Raw genomic sequence first — 14,224 nt, 5'->3', positions numbered from 1 at the left:
CTATTCAGAAACCTGGAAGAAGAGGTTAAAGCATGGGCCTCTTTCTCCTTCCACTTACAAATAGATGGCTGTCATTGTTAGTTGCATCAGCTACAGTCTTTTGTATGGAAACCCTTTCTCAACCCAAAACCCAGCTCCTCCTGACACTCCCATTTACTAAAACCTCAGTCATTATAAAACCTTTCTTCTCCAGACAAATATAAATTGTGATAGTTTCCCTGCTGCTAAAGAGAGTTTAGATTCATTTTTCTAAGAAAATTTTATGCTAAGAGGGAGCTACAAAATCATGTCTTGGAGACTGATGCCCTTTCACTCACGAGTTAACTGCAAGACAAATCAAGCATTCTGAACTTTTTGTATGCACATAAACATACACAAAACATACAGACCTTGTCATAAAGCTATATAGCACTCCATTCTAAAGAAAAAATCTCATGAGAATACATCATATTATGCTTCTAGTGCATCAAAAAGCTTTACAAGAACATTAAAAAACAACTGAGGAGAAACTACATTCATGGCTGGCCCTTTAAGACCTCACCACATTCCATAGAAGACATCAAAAGGATGGTCAGCGATGCCAGATCTGCAGTCGCTATAAGCATTTTTCTTTCTAGGCATCTTGCCCTTACCAGTATGATCATACTAGTTGTTTCAGAGATGCAATAGTCTGTGTCTCAGAGATACAAAGATATGTCTCTGTCAGAGCAATTTTAAAGTTGCTGAGAAATCTGGGTATCTCTTTGCTTTGTGCTTCTGACTTAACAAATAATTCCCCATTCACTGTTTGTTCTATTAAATACCCTCCTTCTGAGCACAGTCTTGATCCCCCATCAGCAAGGACAAAAACTTTATGCACCTGTGGTGGGAATGAAAACATACCAAACCTTGACCCTTGCAGCTAAGACCTTCCTTGTTTAACTCTGCAGAAAATGTGTTGCTCATTTAGCCAGTGCCTCTACTCTTGTAACTTCCCAGTGAAAGAAGCAAGCAGCCGAGCAGATTTGTACCTTTGAGGCAGGTGTTTCAGACCCTGCTGTTTCAGGGTCTGTGTTGAGATAAAGCAATGGGGAATGGCATGAGTCTCATAGTAAGATAACCAACTCACCTCCTGTCTTCAGCACAAGTGCTTAGCAAGGGCCAGATTCTGCAGAGCCCTGTGTAACACACAAATCCTCACCATGTACCTTCTCCTCTTCCTCGTGAAGCACAGCCAATCAAGCTGGCAGGGTGAAAACCACAAACCACGCAGGAACTCACAGACCCAGCAGCTTACTGAGTTGGGTGTGGGACTCAGCTTAGTGTGGTTTATTCTCTTACTGTGAGAACTACAGCTGCACTAGAGTTATTTCTCTGAATTCTCCACCTGTTTGCTGCTCCAGCTGCATGTCATACACTGGGGGACCCCATAATGCACTCAGCACTCAGTTATTTTATGTATTGGTCTGGAAAGCATTTGCCCCTTTGGACACAAGCAGTGATCTGCCAGGAGCAGAGATGTTGAAGTTCTTCTAAAATGTGCCCTCTTCTCTAACATGGCATGACAGGGGTGGTCATAAGCTACCAGCATTTGAACTTTTGAAGCACCTCTCCTGACACACATCCCATTGGATGTGACAGAGTCTGTGGGTGTATACACGCAGTGCACCCATGTGTGACAATGTGCTTGTATCTGTGTGAACAAACATAGGCAAATACAAGGACCATCTTGTCTAGGCACAGGCCAAAAAGGAGCTGATATAAGAAAGCCTCCAGGATTTAATCAGATTTTGTGATTAGTGTAAACTTGGTGGGGGGGTAAGCTGTCTTCAGGCTGTGAAGAGGTATGATAATCTGATTCTTGTAAGAACACAGAAAAGGCACATTCTCCTATTTAGTTGTTGCATTGGTTTAGTCTCTAGCAGGGGTGCACTGCTGGAGGCTGGTGGCCTGGACAAAGCAGTGATGATTTCTCTGGCCAACACCTGAGTTACTACTCTTTCAGATGGCAAAATACCTACCTGCCACATAAATGAATCCCGCCCCCACACACACACTAACACAAAGCTACTGTCAAGGCTTTCTCCTCAAGTGTGCAAAGGCTGAAGAAGCCCTGCCCAGTTACTGCACTGAGCTGTGCCCTCACACCTCTGTCAGTTCCTCTTCCTGCCAGCCCTACAGATAATGGCAGAGGTCTCCCATAAAAAGAGGAGGGGGTGAATGTGATTGACAGCACCTCTTTGGGGATAGGGAAGGCTTGGAAGCTGGGGAGGGTGTGAGTTTCAGTCAGGCTTTGTCTCAAATGACAATTAGACACAGGAAGCACTACCCTCTCCCCATAACAAATGGCATAAAATAGGGGAGGAGGTTGGGAAGAAGGGTGAAGTAATGTTTCCTGGAGCTCTGCATAGTGCTGCCCTACCACCCCAGGCTGCAGATTCTTGCAGGTAGTGATTACACTTACCTTTCTCTGTCTCTCTGTAACAAGCAGGATGAATGATGTACGTATTTTAAGCAGTCTGAAAGCCTTGAGATATGAAAGGAGGCCATAAAGCTTGAGAAGTGGCAGCTTGAGAAGACATAGAGGGAAGTCATGAAGTTTGAGGTAAAACATCTCTTTGACAGGCCCAGGTTGGAAACTGTTAATTAGGAGAGACAATTAGGGGAAAACACCTAGCCAAAAACTGTTAATTCCGATGATACAGCAGATGGCAAACTACAACACAGGTGACAACTTGACAGAACTTTCCAGGCCAAGTCAGGAGGAGCAAGGATTGGCTGGCAGCCAAAGAAATGGACAGCATAAAAAGAAGAAAGACTCTAACCCCTGGCCCTTCTGCTAGGATGGGACCACCACCCTTGCCCTCTTCTAGACCAATTGGACACCACTGGATCCTTGATTGGTGACTTTCTTCTCCTTTCTCTCTCCTTCTCTCTCTCTCTCACTCTACCTTTGGGAGATTCTTTATTTTCCCTTTCTTTCTCTTTTCTCCTCTCTCTTTCTCTCTAGGGTTAGGCTAACAACTATAGTTTCGATGCCTACCAGTTTTGTCTCTGTTCAATAAAACTGTATTTGCACCCAATACTGTGTTATCTTTACTTTGTCCTTACGGGACGCAACAAGAATCTCCACCTTTCTAGCCTCTGGAATGTTACAGAGGAGTGGGGCTGAAGGGCTGGCAGCCCTTCTGCTTGTAAGGACCCTATGAGGGAAGGGAGGGATGGATGACAGCTTTATGATTGGGTTGGGAGAGAAAGGGGAAGGGTGTTAGGAGGTGATTGGCAGCAGTTTGGCTCTCCCAGGGAAAAGTTTTTCCATCTGTCACTGGTGTTTAGGCTTCCTGAGGTGCCAAGGAGCAGGGGTAGGGCTGGTCCTGGCAGTGTGATTTCCCCAGCATGTCCTCACCTACATCAACCCCACTGGTAATTAGTTACATTGGATCAAGAGTTACTCCTGCCCCACACTCATCCTGTCCCTGCTGGACCCTGTCTTCCCAAAAGGCTGTTTTCCTCCCACCTTTTCTACCTCACTCTCAGAGCTCCAGTCCCTTTCCTCGTGACTGAGAGTTGCGAAGGGACAGCTGGACTCATGTGGGAGAAGGGACTCCTGTGGGACATGTGCAATTGGAAAACTGGTTGCTATTGGAAAGCACAGACACTCCTTAGGAAATGCAACCCTGGCCTGGCCCATGGCCTGCCTGATGCAGCCCATAGCACCAGGCATTCCAGGGAAATTGACATCACATGAAATTTCTCCCTGCGGCCATCACTTGTAACACATTTAAAATCATAGGCTAAAGTCATGATCTAAATTGTTTCTGGTAGACTGTCAACTAGGAAAGGACCATTTGCTCCTGATGAAACAGATTCATAAATTATCAAGTATTTAAACCAGTGAAACCCACATGCCCTAATACAGAATCATAGAATGGTTTGGGTTGAAAGGGACCATAAAGACCATCCAGTTCCAACCTGCTTGCATGGCCAGGGACACCTCCCACCAGACCAGGTTGCTCCAAGCCCCATCCAACCTGGCCTTGAACACTTCCAGGGAGGGGGCAGCCACAGCTTCCCCAGGCAGCCTGTGCCAGTGTCTCAACACCCTCAAATTAAAGAATTTTTTTCTAATGTCCAACCTAAATCTCTCCTCTTCAAGTTCGAAACCATTTCCCCTCGTCCTCTCACTACACACTCATGTAAAAAGCCCTACCCCAGCTTTCTTGTAGGTCCCCTTCAGATATTGGAAGGTTACTATAAGGTCACCTCAGAGCCTCCTTTTTTCGAGGCTGAACAACCCCAACTTCTTTATTCTGTCTTCATAGGGATGTGCTCCAACCCACTGATCATTTTAGTGGCTCTGCTCTGGACATGTTCCAGGAGCTCTGTGTCTTTCTTATGCTGGGGACTCCAGAAGTGGACACAGGTGGAGTCTCACAAAAGCAGAGTAGATGGGGAGAATCCCCTCCCTTGACCTGCTGTCTGTGCTCCTTTTGATGCAGCCCAGGACCCGGTTGGCTCTCTGAGCTGCAAGCACACACAGATGGCTCATGTGGAGCTTCTGGTCTGCCACCACCTCAAAGTGCTTGACTTTGTACCTGTTTGAGGATCTGGATGGGATTCCATTTCCTTGAGTATGGTTCAGAGCCTGGCTAAATGGTCAGTGCCTTTTCCAGACTGCTGCTCAAAAGCAGCAGGAAAAATTGTTATAACTCCTAATTATTGTGAGTTTGAAGGACAAGCAGACAGCTTGCTCGGATTCCACGTGTGTCACTGAAAAGAGCACAGGTTTACAAACAGAAATGGGAAAATTTTAGTGATAATATTGAAAGATCTAGTATTTTAAAAAGTATTCCTAATAATATCTTTGGTCTGGAATATTACAGAGAGGAAGTAAACTATTTTGTGAATTTCTATTAAATGACTCTTTCACCATTATTAATAGTTTAAGTATTTACAATATGAAATGTTCTGATTTTTGAGCTTAAAACAGCCCTTTATGTCAAAATTTACTTTGATATGAATAAAAGCAGTAAAAATACCTTAAGCAATAAAACAGTATTTTTTGGCAAAACACAACATTTCAATTGGCCTAAGATAATATGCTCACAACTATTCAGCCAAAATGATTTTTTGTTTTGCGTTGGAGACATCAATCTTGCAGGCAAACTAAAAATTAGTTATATTTACAGCATTGTAGCACTAATTACACAATTTGGCTCAAGAACAAAGATACAGAATGCAATAATCAAATGTTGATGTCTTGTCTACTAACACTAAGACTTGCTCTGTTCAGCTTGGTTTATATGACATGATTTCTCTGATATTAAGTGACAAACAAAAGTAAGATAGGAAATTAATGCATGGCTATGGCTAGGCTTCAGGTCTTTATAGTCTCAATGGCTCAATTTGACTATTATTTAAATACAAATATCTACCAAATATTATAATTCAGGGTTGTTGTTGTTGTGGGTTTTTTTTTTATTTAAATTTTATTTATTTATTTATTTTCTGGGGGGTGGATTTTAGTCTAACAACTTGGTTTGGTTATGATTCAACTGTTCTGAAATATTTGCATCCCTAGCACATCCTACCCTTTTAGCATCTTAGAGTATATGGGTAAATAATTACATTCTTGCTTTAAGAGTACATAATTCATCAATGTAAAAGTCCTGATTGATATTGCCCCCAAAATACTTGTATTGTGATGCCATTTACTGTAGTATATATTTTTTTATACCTCTGAAATATTCCTGAGATCCTGAAGTGAGAGGGAAGTAAATGCTCGCACTGCTGATATTGTTCTTTTTGGATGCATACAGAACTTCAAGCAATCACTGTTGGACTTTTCACCATTTACTGAAAACAAAGAAATGGATGAAAGCATGGCATACCCACCAAAATCCTAGAGCTACAAAAATCAAACTGAGTGGGCATCCAGCTAAGGAAAACGTGGGTACTAAATTTTCTGTTAAAACAAGTTAGGAATACTGGAGGATTATCTAATTGACTTGTAAAACAAAGAAAATCAATGTATGCTGCCATATAAGCAGTGTCACAGGGCAAGTCTGACTGACAGAGAGAGAGAGAAATATACAAAAGGCAGAAGAGGAATCTCATGATTGAATTTTTAATAGCTTCATTGAAACATATGATAAAATCAGTTTGTCTCAGCAGGAGAGAGACAGATAAAAATGGACTCCATTTGAAGTGTAAACAACAAAGAGACACAGGGAGTTTTAAAACATAGAGCACCATCCTCATAAAGATTCCACTTTCTCTTGGCTCCAAGTGTTTGCAACTGTCTCTCCCTGTGAAATCTTAATTAAGCCAATATATTTCCCATCTAAGTAATTTGAAGATGTGTATAGTTTGATAAAAAGGTTAATTAGCTCTATTTTTAAAAAAATTAAAAAAGGTACCATTTGATCTTTTGCTTGAAATTCATGCCCATGCTTGCATGAAAAATATCCCTCAACCTGGATGTGGTAGCTAGCAGCCAGCAGCATGTTTGTAAGTGGGGTTGTGGGGACTCAGATGGAAAGCAGACATTTATTATTAGTTTTAATATTTTTACCTTTTATTCTCATGAAGTGCATTACAGATTGTCTCCTTTCTTGAGGCTGAGTGTCTGTCAGGGCTTGAAATCAAATTGATTCATGATGAATGCAGAACCTTTTCTGGTGACTCAGCTGGGAGTTGCACAGAAATCTACCCAGCCTGATGCTAACTAATAAAAGGAAGGAATGGGAACAGGAACATCTCATAGAGCTATGAAATGACAATTCTCAAGCATAATTTAAATCATTTGGAGACTGCATTCCCTTTTTATGCTATTACTACATTGACTAAAATGCACCTCCTGTTGAGTACACCAGCTGTGAAACATGACAGATCCAAGACGAGCAGTCTAGAAATACTGTTGTTACAGCTTAGCAGAGCAATTCACAGGCAAATGGAAGCCCTTATTCTAATGCCTTCACCTCTCTGCTCTTGTTTAGAGCCCTGGAACAATTCCATAAACAGAAGGGATGCAACAGATTGACACGAGACATTTTCTTCCCTTCTCCCTTGTTGCAGATATTGTCCTTTTCTGTAATGTAACTTTCACTGGGTCTGACATTTGCATTTGGATCTTGTTATAGGTGTGATCAAAATGCTACGGTAGTATCATAAGTCAGCTGAAGCTGTGGTTTAATAGCAGAAGGTGTTAGACTACATTTAAACAGGCTTGCTAGAGAAGAAAATCAACAATTTCTTCTTTTATTTGCTAGTGGTTTCTGTGTCCTTGGTTGAGTTTTCATTGGAAACACCTAAATATGATGTTTTCAACCTATAGAAATCAAAGAACTTAATTGTTATTGTATAGAATACTGAGTATAATTAAGCTACTTTCCTTCTAGCTTGGTGATATATGGGTGTCAAACACTCTGAAAAGAAAAGCTAGGCATATTCTCTGGATTTTCTCTCTGGGTCTGTCATTGATGCTATGTTTTTGGTTAAGGACAGGTGAATGGGACAGAAAAGGTTATTGCAGATAGCAGACTATTCTGTTTTCCAGTTCTTTAATTTTGCTACCATGGAATCCCAATGCTGGCTGACTTAGGCAGATGAGAAATGGAAAATGAAACTATTTCTGTCTCTGCTACTTTTTCCAGAGTGGGATCATGTTTGAGCTGTTACTTTTGCAGAACTGTGTTGAATTTTCTGATATGGAGAGTGGAATAAGCACCATGAGAAATGTCTGGCATCAGTTACTGGCTCTAGATGCAAAATAACTTTTTCACCTTTTTAACCTACTGAAACAGGTGGCCCAGGGAGGTTGTGACTGCCCCCTCCCTGGAAGTGTTCAAGGCCAGGTTGAATGGGGCTTTTAGCAACCTGGTCAAGTGGAAGGTGTCCAGGCCCATGCAGGAGGGTTAGAATTTGGTGATCTTTGAGGTGTCTTCAAACCCAAACCATTCTATAGTTCTATTATACCTATGGGACTCAGGGGGTACATGAATAACTTTATGAAAAATTATTCTGAGGTCAAAGTAAAAGTCAGAGAAGCAACCTCTAATGATCCCTGCCTTCCACTCTCCCCCCTCTCACCCAACCCCCCAATTTCACTAATGTGAGAGATCAGTGAACTAACATACAGTCCAGTTTCTGAGTTCATGGATATTGGATGCCACAAGATGAATTACTGCAGAAAGAACTCACGGAAAGTGTGTAAGTACTTCACACTGATGGATTATTTTGTCTGTAAAAGATCAGAGAAAATCAGACACAAATGTCAACAGGACTTCTTCAACATTGAAGAGTTTTCCTCACAGGGATAGCACTGGAAGGAATCAGCGATGACTTGGGAAGGCTTGACTATAAAAATTAGGAAGTTTTGGGGAGGAGATTATTTAAAGTAGTTGTTCAAGGAAAGGCAGTAAGTTATTAGACCTACACAAAGAAATCATAAAACTATCAAAGAAAACCGGAGTTTCTACAATATTTTCAGAAAAAATACTTAAAAATGCCAGCATCTTTGCAAGTAAGAACTTAGGGAAAATTACATCACTGCTGACTTCAGGCTTCCAAATCAGTAGAAATATCTTTGAATAGAAAGACAAATGAGCTGAAGTGTTGAAAATTGAAAAGAAATTAGCATCCATTTGGCTTTTCTGAAAATCAATGGCTTGAAAATATGCAAGGCAAACTAATATTTCCTGGCTCTAAAACAGATATTAAAATAGATTGTGGTTTATATTGCTCTCTCATAGCAGTATTTTCCTGGATTAATGAAGGGAATCGCATCAGAGAAGACAGAATCTGCATACACAAATTCCCATTTATGTGAGTAGTAATATGAGAATAGGATAATTAATGTGGTTGCTTGGTGCAGTGATAGCCCTGGCAACTCAAGTTACTAAGCAGCACTCCAGGTGTTTTTGGCAGTCAAGAAGCAATTGCTGAAGCAGTTTCAGCGAGCAGGTTCACTCATCCCGTGGTTCTGACAGATGCCAGGGATAGAAACAAGCTGGTTTTGAAAAAAAATGTCCTTTTGCGAAGAAATCATAGTGCAGATGCCATAACACACGCAAGAAGAGTACAGCAGTGTGCAGGTCAGGCACAAGGCACATCTGGCTCAGTGTTTTCCAGCTGAGAGTGCGAATGGGTTCTATTTACAGAAAATGAGCAGGGAGAAAAGAAACCTTCTCTTGACATTCCTTCCAGGAATCCTTCCCTGCAACAACCTAGGGACTTGTTGAGCCAGAGACTGTATTTGATCAATTGTGTTTCAGAGTCTCTATTTTCTGTAAATTTCTTCTACTTAGCTTTCGCCTCTCACTACAGTTTGTGGCAAAAAAAAAAAACGCAAACCAAAACCAAACCAAAAAACCCCCCATCAATTTATTAAATGCACAGTGTGGAAGAATACTTACTTCATTTTGTTTAAAACAACAACCTAGTAATTTCAATAATGTAGGTTTGTTCCTCCTGGAGAAGTTAGGTTATGCCAATAATTTAGCATGATTAGCATATTATGCTAAATATGCTAGTAGTTAATAATAATTAATGCTAACAATTATTATGCTAATAATGGACTTCAAGTCAGTAGTCTAATGAATTTTATATTTTAAGACAAGACTCAATGTTTACCACTCAAACACATTTACCATTGACATTTAAGTAACTTTTGCTGTTTCATAATTAATCAAATTGGTTGAGAAATTTTGTAGCTTATGAAGCCTGTAACAGCATGAAGCAGCTGTTGTCATTATTTTCAATATCATCTCTAGATATTGTTTTTTGCTCTGAGTCTGCAAGAATTTCTTAATAATTACTGTCTAACATGTTTATAGTGAAAAGAAATGGAAATGCCAATCAATTCATAGTAGAAAAGTATCCAAAGTATCCACACTCCAAAGACAATTATCCAGCTCATATGAATTATTCCACCTGCTGGCAATCCCTGCAGAGAATCTGAACATGCAAGGGGGTACGGAAAGTGAATTTCTCAATGTTCATCCTATTGTATTATGTTTCTTCTTGCACTTTACTGACACACTGATAGAACAAAAAGTTTCATGTTCTACTCTTGCCCATATGATAACTCTGCCCAGTAGATATGGTATTTGCTTGGCAGAGAAATGGTTTATTTTAGATATTAGATAAAAATATTAGGCGTATTAGATGAAAATCCAGATTTTGGAAACTACTTTTTCTAAGGAAAAAGTAGAATGAAGCACAAGCAGAGCACTAGAGTTGTCATTCAAAAGGACATTGAGACAGACATTGCCTATATTTTCTATATGGCAGACTTCTTAAAAGCCTGGAACACCTATCAGAAAATCAAAGCCAGAGAAACAGTTTTCTTTTTCCTCCCCCTTTTTAAATGAAAATGCAGCACCTCAATTAGAACTAGAATTATTAACAAAGGACACGGAATTGCTCATCAAGTCGATTTTCATTCTGGGGAACAAAAAGATGGATTACAGAATTATGTACAAAACTTATTCCTTCTGTAGTGATCCATGAAATTGCAGTTAATTTGCTGAAATGTATCATTATATTTTTAAGCAGAAGTGAAAGAAAATGAGAAAGAGGAGGTAAACTGCTAGGAACTGAACTTCAAATACAAGATGAAATTATTAGTAGGAACATAGCACTGCTGGAAACAGCATGATCTGCTAGATGAAGCCATTGACCTGTTGGCTTTCAGACACAACTGAGTGTCTGCCTTGCCATAGTAAATTAGATGAATTATTGGTAGTGATGGAACTGTCACATTGCACATTCATCTCAACAAGTGATGTATGTGGAAGTGAATTCCTACTGCTACCTGCTCCATGCAGCTCCTGCTGGCTCTGAGGTCACAACAGAACTCATCTGTTCTCTGCAATGAAATAATTCCATTGTGACACCTCTCTGGTACAGTTGTGCCTAATGACTTTGATTAATTTTATTCTGATAGACAAGATAAATTCCAGTCTGTTTAATGACTGCACGAAAATCTGGGGTCTGTGTGATTAGACTAAGGAAAACTGTATAGTGAGAGCCTGCATTTCACTGCTCTTTTTATTTCTCTCAGCAAAAGATGGCATGTGCTTCATCCCCATCCCTGCTTAACTTGGAAGTAGCATATGGGTTTAAAGTAGTTTTAGAACAAGTCAGAAAAATCAACTAATATTTGGTCACTCAGTCCTAAAGGTTGTGTCACTGTCTTAACCAGCTCTTCCCCTTCACCTGAGTTTTGTTGACTGACAATACATGCAGACCTACTCTGTTCCATTTGTGAAGTAAAATATCTCAACTTCAAAAGCCCCCTGACAAGCAATCTGAAAGCCCTGAACTCATTAAAGACCAGAAGTAGCCACCTGAACTACCAGCTGCAACTATAATTAATTTGTCCACCAGGTCAGTCTATTTCATACACCCCAGGGCAGAATTCATTAGTGTGACACTTCAGGGAGACTAAGGGCATAATCAGATTTGGTGTTTGAAAAAATTGTCAACAACAGAAACAAGGACTGAAAGAGCAAAAGAAATACACAGCGAAGATCTTAGTACTGATTTTACCTGCTTTTAATTCTAAGTGTGTCCTGGTTTGGGCCAGGATAAAGGTGATTTTCTGTCTTGTACTTTTGCTTTTAGCTAAGTCTCTTGTAAGCAGTTGCACTTGCTGAAATTAACAGCAAGTTTCTCAGACAGTGTGTGTTTCTAGGACTGATAACACTCGATGTTTATAGTTACTGCTAGAGACTGGTGTGCAGAGCCAAGGACACTGCTCAGCTCTGAGGAAAACTTTTACCTCCCAGAAGGGATAAAGAGGTCCCACCTGCAGCCCTCCCTTGGGGAGGAACAGACAAGATAGATGCCAGAAGTGACCAAACGGAGTATTCCATCCCATATATGTCATACTCAGTATAAATTTGAGGGATCACGAGGGCCAAGCCATGATTTCCTGCTTCCAGCTTCTGGCTGCCTGTCCTTCCTCCCTCTCTGGCTTCCCTTCCTTCACCCGGCATCCCGGAAGGATTCCATCCATTCGTCTGCCTGTGGTCCTGATCCATGCCAGCCCTTATCTGTGTGTTCCTGCCTCCAGTTCCCAACTGCTGCCGACTCCAGGAGTCCAGCCTGGACTTTCCCAGGGCTGCCCTGCAGCCTCGGTGGTGACGTGAAATCTATTGGGGGAAAGAGGGGAGGAATGTGGTATCCATTTTCCTGTATATTTGTATATTTGTATATATTTAGTAATTTTTCCTATTTATCATTACTGTTACATTAAAGTTGTGTAGTTTAGTTTCCAACCCATAAGCCTCTCTCCCTTATTCTCTCTCCTTTCTTTATCAGGGAGGAGAGAGAGATTAATAGAGAGCGTCTGTCACTCGGTTTAATTGCCAGGCCAGTGTTAAACCGTGACAAAGTGAGAAGGAAGACAGAGGTTTTCAGTGTCTGCAACCTGCCTCTCAAGGCACCCTGTAGCATATGTTAATGTGCCTTCTCAGCATGCCAAACCAGAAAAAAAATCTGCCTTATCTTCCCTTTCCTATGGCTCTGGACAGCAGCAGCAGAAGCAATATGACAAGCAGGCATCAAGATAACTGAAACATAATTAGATGTTGTACCTCCTCTACTATGCTCTCTCCTAAGAGGGCTACTATGAGAAGCTATTCACAGACATAGTATTTCTCAGCTCCTGCAGGAATTTCCCAGGTCAGACAAACTTCAACCAAAACAACTCAAGCTTGCCTTTTAAGAAAGTATGTGCTAAAACTTCAATTGGTTAAGGATGGAATTACTTTTCATGGCAAAAAAAGTGTAGTTAAAATGTTAAAAATCCAGACAGTCCAAAAAGTAAAAATTATGGGTGAGTGGCTGTAGAAAAAGAGGAAAATGGAAACATTTAGGAATAATGGGTCTGTTACAAGTACTGTCTTTCATAGTCACAGATAGAGTTGTATAGTGAGTACTTAAATATAGTTAACATTTCTCTGTCTCAGTCTGTCTATTGGCTCAATCACTATTTGGTATAACTTGGTTTGACCCAAAGATTTAATTAAAAACTGGAGTAGCAGTGTCTATTTATGGTTAGTCCTAGAATAGCTTGACAGAAAGTGCATTGGATCCCACAATCAGGAGAAAAAAGAATTGCTTTGGGTTGAGACTGAGGTGGCTGTGCAGAAGTAGGAAGAGAGCATCAGTAGGGGGATAGCAAGTAATCAGTTTAATGGACTCTTGCTCAAACTATGCAATAGTATTGGGACTGAGAAGTACAGAGACCAATACTAGAAGAACAGGCATGCTGTAGAAACTGTAGATTAAATGCTGTGAAAATGCAAATAAAAATCAATAGAGTGGTTACAGTAGATTTGTAACACAGCTTGCTTTATGCTTCATCCCATTGATGTCTTGAATAATTTAGACTATTGGTATTCACATGAACTATATCGGATGTATTTGTTAAAAGAGGAAATTAGTTATTTGGATTTTAGGCAGGATTCAAAAAAGTCCTCCATTTTCCTGGTGGAGCACTACTTTCAGAATAAAATGTCAGATAATATTCACTGTAATATAACACAGGAAAAAGATGACTTTACACTAGGGTTAACTAAGTCAGTATGGCTTGGTGCCACAAAGCAGAGATTAATTGCCCACTGCTAGCATATTTTTAGTTATTTTTGTACAGCCTTTACATACATCAGATATTACAGATGCCTAAAAAAATCAAGGCTATTTGTTAGTGGGTAAATAATTCTAAATAACATTTAAACTATAATATAAAAGGATGGGAAACTTGTAAATAAATTAATATTGCCAGGAGTTAATTTTGTTCAGCTAGTCTTCTAAAATTCTGTAACTTTCATTTGAGCTGAAGTTGCAGTAGGAAACTTCACTAAGGACACCAGTGTTTAATATCAGAAAAAAATCTACTCAGAATTTTTGGCCTGTTTTTCTAAGACTTAAATGCCAGATATTGAATACAAAGCTACAGGACATGACTATTCAAGTTGACATTCTGTCCAAATCAACCAAAGTCACTATGTACAGCATTTAAGTCTGTTGCTGCACCCTTCCCCCTGACCCATCAGTCATAAATATTTTTGCATTTCAGATGCAGTCAGTATGACATAAAAGATATAATGTTGTCTTGTTTCACCAAGAGGAAACCAGAAATGCTGCAATTTTTGGACAGGGTGACAATAAAATTTGTGGGATGTGACAGACTCAGTTCAAACAGACAAGAAATTACATGTGTTTTTACTGGTGG

The 14,224-nt window shown here is 40.2% G+C and overlaps 1 protein-coding gene across 5 annotated transcripts in view; it reads right to left on the bottom strand.

Annotated features, from left to right (window-relative positions):
• GRAP2 (GRB2 related adaptor protein 2) overlaps positions 1–14,224 on the bottom strand; it is a 108,753-nt gene that overhangs the window by 38,463 nt on the left and 56,066 nt on the right. Inside the window, exons 1-2 of one of the 5 annotated variants that reach the window (XM_071731294.1) lie at positions 6,554–6,711; positions 5,717–5,835 (exon numbers count right to left, since the gene is read on the bottom strand). The exons of 3 other annotated variants lie outside the window; for them this stretch is intronic. The gene's annotated coding sequence lies outside the window, so the exon portion shown is untranslated. Of the gene's footprint in view, positions 1–1,108; positions 1,195–5,716; positions 5,836–6,553; positions 6,712–14,224 lie in introns of those variants that run through there. One more of the 5 variants, XM_071731285.1, reaches the window with a different exon arrangement.

This window comes from Heliangelus exortis, chromosome 1, assembly GCF_036169615.1.
Source record: "Heliangelus exortis chromosome 1, bHelExo1.hap1, whole genome shotgun sequence".
NCBI classification, from domain to species: Eukaryota; Metazoa; Chordata; class Aves; order Apodiformes; family Trochilidae; genus Heliangelus; species Heliangelus exortis.
The sequence above is the reverse complement of the archived record's forward strand: the minus strand, read 5'-3'. Positions and strand labels throughout refer to the sequence as shown.